This window comes from Triticum urartu, chromosome 7 (genome assembly GCF_003073215.2).
Source record: "Triticum urartu cultivar G1812 chromosome 7, Tu2.1, whole genome shotgun sequence".
In the NCBI taxonomy this organism is placed as follows: Eukaryota; Viridiplantae; Streptophyta; class Magnoliopsida; order Poales; family Poaceae; genus Triticum; species Triticum urartu.
Window position 1 is genome coordinate 347,385,726 of NC_053028.1, and position 7,807 is coordinate 347,393,532.

Here is a 7,807-nt window from a genome sequence, read left to right on the forward strand (position 1 = left end):
TAGAGTCATTACACATAATTTGTGATTTTACTATGGATATCAATCCTTAATTCGGCCACTCGTGCCAGCATTAAGGCTCGGGGGCTACTGGGCTTCGGGCTTATTATTTACAAATATTAAAGGGGCACATCGATCCCATGATCTGGTGTTGCCACCCGACCAGTGTCTCGGGGGCTACTGCATTGCCTGTCCAATGCAGAAAATTTTAAGTACAATACAGTTTCCGAGGAGATTATGATCCTCAGGTTGGTCGGCCGCACCCAACCTGAGTCTCGAGGACTGAGCACGCCACTTTTTGTGTCCTGAAGTATTCTGCCGAGCTAGGACTTGATCCTCAGGCTAATTTTGCAAATCAACCTGAGTCTCAGCGGCTACTGGGATCAATGGTCTTACATCATCCTTCAAGTGCATCTCGGGTTTTAAACCGATACACACCTTGAGGGCTACTGGCTATATATCTCGGCGGAGAATAAATTGCACCAACCAAAAATATTGACAAAAATCGGCCCACAGTCGGGGTGGTACACCACCTCAGAAGCAGTCCGGCATAAAGCTCGGGCGCTAGTGGCTGGCTCCATAGAGGGCATTTCTAGCATTAAGCTCGGCTAAACTCCTTCAACTTTTTTGAACCAAGGTGATATGACACCTCGGATATAGTCCGGCGTTGGAGCCCGGATACAGTCCGGCATTGGAGTTTGGACATAGTCCGGCGTTGGAGCTCGGATACATTCCAGCGTTGGAGCTCGGAAAGCGGTCCGGCGTTGGTGCTCGGCTGCAAAAGATACCTCGAATGCAGTCTGGCGTTAGAGATCGGACATAAGAGGACACTGCCCCCCCGGGAACAACTTCAAACTCGAGGTGTGGCATAAAAATAACAAGGCATTGATAAAGGTCGGAAACTTAAAGGGGCTCCTCGGATACCCGACGTGTAAATTCGTCGAATGCATTTCGGCGATCCTCAAGATCGAAGATGAGAAGATTTGTTGAACCAGTTTTCAAGACCGACAACCGAAGATGAAGAACAGTACGGAAGAATCGAGGAGCGTCCCTAACTTGAAGACCGGTTCATAGGGCTACTGACGATGTCCTAGACTAGGGGGTACTCACCACATCGTCTCCCAATCTGTTAGATTGGGCCGAGGACCCCCGTGGTCGTATACTCATGGGCCAGTTCGGACAGCTGCCGCATACATGGAAGATTCCACAAGACTTGGCGATCAAGACAAGGACTCCTCCCCACCGGCGTATTCAGCTATGACTCTTGTTTTCCTAGGCCTCTAGTGCATTATATAAACCGAGGCCAGGCTAGTCGATAGATGATATACAATAATCATACCATAGGCTAGCTTCTAGGGTTTAGCCTCTACGATCTCGTGGTAGATCAACTCTTGTAATACTCATATCATAAATATCAATCAAGCAGGACGTAGGGTATTACCTCCATCAAGAGGTCCCGAACCTGGGTAAAACATCGTGTCCCCTGCCTCCTGTTACCATCCACCTTAGATGCACAGTTTGGGACCCCCTACCCGAGATCCGCCGATTTTGACACCGACACTGGCCTTTGGAGTGGTTTTACATGGAGGACGTCCCTCTTCCAGACCCTGTTCGGAGGGGTCTTCCCGAGTTCAACAATGCTCCTTTGAAGAAACGCCGAAGTTGGCGCCCATGGAGCCCCCAGGAGGAAGACAACGGAGAAGTCCTTTACCTCATGGACTGGAGTAACGTGCTGGCTCAATCAGGATTGACAAAAATCGAGGTTATGTCAATATGCATAATGCGGGGGGTGTAGCCACTTCAATATCGAGGGCACCCCCTGTGGTGTTTTAATGGGGAAGATGATGCCACCAGCTGCGGGCTTAAGGGACCGGACTCCGCTGCTACTTTAGCAAAAATTCTGTCCGAGTTGTTCAAGGGAGAGGAAGAGGAGTTCATTCGTATTATGCCGCGGGATGGATTCTCCATGTACAACCCTCCAAGCTGGGTGAGCTGTCACTCTTTACTCCCAACCTTCCCGCATTATTTGTCGTAAATTCTCACCTTGCCGTCCCACGGCAGGAACTGTGAAAAGCTGTAAGGGAGGTCAACAGCCCACCTCCACAACTGGAGGACCCTGACCGGGCCGTTGATCCCGGACTCGAAGAGGATCTGGACATATTTTTGGAGCTGATAGACAGGAAATTCTATCAATTGAACTGCGATGACGCCATGGTGGCCATAACGGCCGACTATCCGGGACTACTCCCTGCATCGCATGTAAGAAAAGACCAGAGTCCCAACTTCCAAAAAGGATACCCTTTTACGCTCTTCACCTACCATACACATATGGTGTTTTACAGGGAAGGCCTTCGGGACGCCGTGCCGAACCCGCAGCGACTCGCCAACAAGGGGCACCAAAGCGGGTTAGGAGAAAAATAATCTCCAAGACGCCAGTATCCAGCTGGGCGTGGAACTGAAAGATGTCCGAGCCTAGCTTGCGGACTCCGTGAAGGAGAATAAGCGGCTTAGGCGCGACATTTTTAGTAAGTGCTTGAATGAACTTTTTAAAGGAGTTCGGCGAAGAAGCCGACTAACAGAGTTATGTCTGCAGGTATGCTGACGGGTCGTCCCTCGGAGGAGATGCCTGGGTCTTCAGGCGATGTTCTACCAGAGCTCTCACAACTGCACGAGCAAGTTCGGCAGGTGATGCAGGGTATTGCCCAAGCCTTGTGGCCATCCGCGTCCCCCTAGGAGCCATGGGGGAGCTTATAGAGAAGCTCAAGGGAGCGCGGCGGCGCTTCCGATTATGGAAGATATCGGCCTGTCGACAAGGTGCAAGGGAAGGCTGGGCTATGGTGAAGACACGATATACCAAAGCTGACCCAAACCATATGGCCGAGGTCGGACCTGTGGGGCCCGATGGGAAAGAGATCCCCGTCAGTTTAGTGTATGACCAAGTAGAATTAGCCGCAAGGTATTCCCAACAGGATTGTAGGCTAGACATCCTGTTGGATGGTATAGAAGAAGAATTTAATCAGTCTTATCGACTGTGTACGTCAAGTGACATATGTAATGTCCTAGCTGGATTGTAAATCATTTGTCATGGTGGACCTTTTCGCTTCGACCTCTGGACCCGATAGTCCCGAGTGTATCCGAATACCCACTCGGTTATGTAAAATCCGGGGTATGCATGGAGACCAGGCGTAGGGGTCATAAGTGCTTGAATAGACAAGTACCCAACTAGCTATATTATATTACATGGGTAGTAAGAAACATCTTCCAGGGAGAATAGTTTCGTTAAGGGTTCCTTTCCCTGGGTACGCATGCCCTAATGTGCATGTCCGAACTGCGGAAAGAGACACGGGCTATAAACATCTGGGGCATGTTTCAAATTAAATAAAAGTCATCTTTTATTCACCGAGCGAATATTCCCTTAAGAACGCTAGCTTTCGGCTTCACCCAGTCTGAGGTACACATCCGGCTGACCTGGCAGTAACAATCGCAGAGGTGCTCCCCTTATTCCCTAGCCGAATTAACGGGAACGTAGGGCATAAATACAAGAGCCAGGCAACCCATCTTGGCCAAAACTTAAGTCATATCGATGCATATAATGATGAAAAAAGGTACATGCAGAAGAATAACACAAAGCCCAGAAAAATAGTTAGATTAAGCTTCTGTATAAGAAGCCCCCAGGTATAATGAGCGCGGTTAGCGCGGCAAGATTTTGTAACCAAGACACAAATTTATCCTTTTAGGTCCTTAATGAGAAATAAAAAGAGAGAAAGAGAGAAAAGAAAGATATGCAAAAAATTGACGAAGGAAAGGAGACGAACATAGAGTCTGGCTGCGTTCCATGGGTTGGCTCGAGTCGATTATCCGATGCATCCCGCAGACGGCACGCTCCACCAGTTAGAACCTGGTCGATAATGAATGGACCTTCCCATTTGGGCTTGAGCTTGTTCTTTTTCTTCTCCGGCAGGCGTAGAACTAGTTCGCCAACGTTATAGGTTTTGGCCCGTACTTCTCTGCTTTGATACCTTCGAGCGTGTTGCTGATAGAATGCGGAACGGGCCTTTGCCACGTCGCGCTCCTCCTCCAGGGCGTCCAAACTGTCCTGCCGATCGAGCTCGGCCTCTTTTTCTTCGTACATGCGCACTCTAAGTGAGTCATGAATTATGTCGCAAGGCAGAACCGCCTCTGCGCCATACACCATAAAGAACGGTGTGTAGCCGGTAGTGCGATTCGGCGTGGTCTGTAGCCCCCATAGTATGGAGTCGAGCTCCTCTACCCAGTGCGTGTTTGATCCTTTAAGGACCGCACTAGTCTGGGTTTAATGCCGCTCATGATAAGACCATTTGCTCCCTCGACTTGACCGTTAGTTTGCGGGTGATAGACAGAAGCATAATCGAGCTTGATGCCCATATTGCTGCACCAAAGTTTCACCTTGTCGGATGTAAAATTCGTGCCGTTGTCAGTGATGATGCTGTGGGGGATGCCATAACGGTGTACAACCCCAGATATGAAGTCTATCACCAGTCCGGATTCAACCGTTTTGACGGGTTTGGCTTCTATCCATTTGATGAATTTTTCCACCATGACCAGTAAGTATTTTTTCTTATGGGTTCCCCCACTATAACTAGAACCCCCTTCAACAACGCATCAATGTGTTGCCTTTTGTCCATATAAGCGTTGCTAAGGTCTACATCAACGAATTATTATGCATTGTCGTTGGTGGCGTTGCAAGGGTCTACAACAACGTATATAGATCCGTTGGTAATCTCAAGAATAATGTGTTGCCGGCAGTCCAACGCTTCTATGTGTTGTTGTTTGCACAAATAGAATAACCACTATATATAATCATTTATAACAGTAGGTTGTTCAAATAGCAGTACATGACACCTTTTTTTGAGCTCGCACTACAAGGTACAACTTCAGTAAAATTCGTAGAAATGAAACTAATATATTGATTCAATGGCATAATCTGTTACATTGCAATGCAAGTATCATCTATTAGGAGTACATCAATTTCCTAGAAAATGAAACATTTTAAAGCATATAAATTACTAAAATTCTGTGAACTGTCTTCACTCTCCTCCAAGTACCAAAGATCAGCATAAATTATCCAAGGATCCAAGTAATCACCTAGTATTGAACTTCTCATCAACCTACAAAGAAAAAAGCATAATACTATTCAGTTATAAATTCGAAATTTGAAGTCTAAAAATATACATGCTATGCATTCTACGGAAAGGATCCACATAAAAATACCACGTGTCCAAGAGAAGATGTTTCGGAGAACAGACATAAGCATATGTATGTCTTACACATAACTTAGTAGAGTTCAGATTAAGACACTAATGACGTGTTTGGTTCGCAGAAAAATAGCGGTTTCTGATTTCAATGCTTCCTGAAACCATACCATTCACCTGCAATGTCTTTTATAGCTGTGGTTTCTGATACAGGACTTCACAAAACTAAAAATGCCCAGATCGAAGCTGATTGGAAAACTGAAACATATCTGCACCAACCAAATGAAGCTTCCCAATACGATAAAATCAATACGTTTCTGGAGCCGAACAAAACGTGTCGCAGGCATCTTTGATCAATCGGATGTGCCTAGTCACTATCAACAACCATCAACATGTATTTACTACTAACAATTATCCAACGATTGTATTATATTAATAATGAGATGAATTCGACAACCAACTAGGTGGTAAGTACTTAGATAACAATAATATCGACTAAAGAATTGTCTTTCTATTTTCCAAAGGACTCTGCACTAATTAGTTTTGCTTTCTATGATGTATTAAGAGAGAAAATATCGATGCCATCAGCTTGAAAACCGTCATACAAAACTGCGTAGTTACCTGAGAACTACAACTTCGGACATTAGAAATTTGCAATCCATGAGTGCATTCTCAGAACCTGTAGAAGGAACAACATGAAAAAGGAACACATCATCAGATTTGGGGCAGTTGGCATTGTTAACTGTGAAACGGAAAAGGGGTGTTGTTGGATAACTTTCTAATCCACTGTGCTTGCCATCATGCCCTAATTAGTACAGAAGAGAGGACATGAGAGAATAATTCATTAGAAGTTAGGAAAGATAAATTGGAGGCACCATACTAGACTGAGCCGCTATAGGAAGTTTGGTTCCACTCTGACCGCAACACCACCACAATCTGAGATGAGGACATCAGACACAAACAAATATTTAGAAGAGATGAGCCACGACTATGGTCTTGGCCGCCCCAGATGGGGCATGAATTCGTTTGGGCTTCTCTAGGAAAAAGTTTGGATGTTTTGTTTCTAGAGAAAGTGAGATCCAAGATGTTTACAGAAGAAGAGAAATTGATTTGCCACTAATTAATTGTTGAAGACCAACCTAGTACATAAGCTAAATGCATATTTATGAAAATGCATCAAAAGGAGACCTATGTAATGGCTGAACAGTCTGAATAAAAGTAGACCATGGCTGATTAGTTTTTTTTAATACTTATCTAGTTTTAAGAAATACCACCCATAAGCCATTGCTGCCAATGTGGCATATTATATATCAAAAGAATTTGATCTTTGTGACCTTTTAGCTTCCTAATGTTGTATCATTTGTCATGCCATTCAATAACTGAACATCAAAATCTATAGGAATGTACAAAATAGGGTAATGGGCAAAATATGGGAATGTACAAAATACCTAATCGATGAGTGAATGGGTACCTTACTCTCCGATGATGTAGTAATCTGTACATATCTATCTGCCCTGAAGCTGCATGCCATTAAAGTAAGTTAATCCCTTACAAATCAGCAAAGGCAAGCTAAAGATCTTAACACAGTCCTATTTATTTGTGCATCTACCATCAACTGTTTGAAACATGACCTGGAAACTTCATACCAAAATCACAGCTACTCCAAGTATTTAGAGATTGACAAACTGTTAGCTAACATCTAGTAGGCACAAAAAATTCATGGAAAAAATCACATGATGATATACAGGTGGAAAATATAATTAGATACACTCGACACACATCTTATTGGTGGTCAGGAAAGTTTATGCTACTAACCTACTTGTCATGGAGCAGTACAACTTCAGCGCGGAATTGATTTGTAGAGCTTGGAGATTTCATGGTATGACAACCCGAAGCCAATGTAGAGGAAGCCTAGAGCTCCTGCATAGATGTCAATAGAGTTAATCATATGTTCAATGCATGTTTTATCTTGAAAACAGAACGGGGGATCATCAACAACTGAACCGTAGCTACATTACGCGCCCATAAGGCAATTTGTGTCAGATCCAACCTGCAGTCAAGATTAAGCGCCGACATAGGTAGCCTGCAAGGCACAACACCGTCAGGCCCGAGCGCAGCAACTCGTGTGCAGACGCGAGGTAGTGGGCCTAGAAACCATTGGGGAGAGAATCGTGCCAGACACCCGTGGCACTAGGGTTCAGAATAAATCACTTGTGTATATAACAGGAAGGTTACAATCCATACTTCGACACTATGCAATGGTGTGCACCACGATTCATCTGCGTGTGCTCCAAATAAACAAACAGGGTACCAGTTCATGATCATTGTTGTTGGTTTGAACTGAAGGTGAGCATGTGTTACCACCAAAACCTGTGATACCAATAGTTCGAAGTTGCATATCAATTTTTCCAGAACGTGCTCTTATGGAATAAACAGTTAAAGATTACAATGATTCGGAGGAATTGTGCATGTCTCTCAAGATGCGTGTTGTTACCGGCCCTACAATGTTGCTGGCTCCACCTCCTCCCTCTCTCCATCACCAGCAACCTCCGACGGTCAAATCCCGTGCAGAACCGCCC

At 45.0% G+C, this 7,807-nt stretch overlaps 1 long non-coding RNA gene across 1 annotated transcript; it reads right to left on the bottom strand.

Moving 5' to 3' along the window:
- Positions 1-6,103: 6,103 nt before the first annotated feature.
- On the bottom strand, positions 6,104-7,075 carry LOC125525164. The gene is made up of 3 exons (XR_007291170.1): positions 7,044-7,075; positions 6,700-6,748; positions 6,104-6,164 (listed from the first exon to the last, which is right to left on the bottom strand). It is a non-coding gene; the product is annotated as an uncharacterized LOC125525164 (long non-coding RNA).
- Positions 7,076-7,807: the final 732 nt, after the last annotated feature.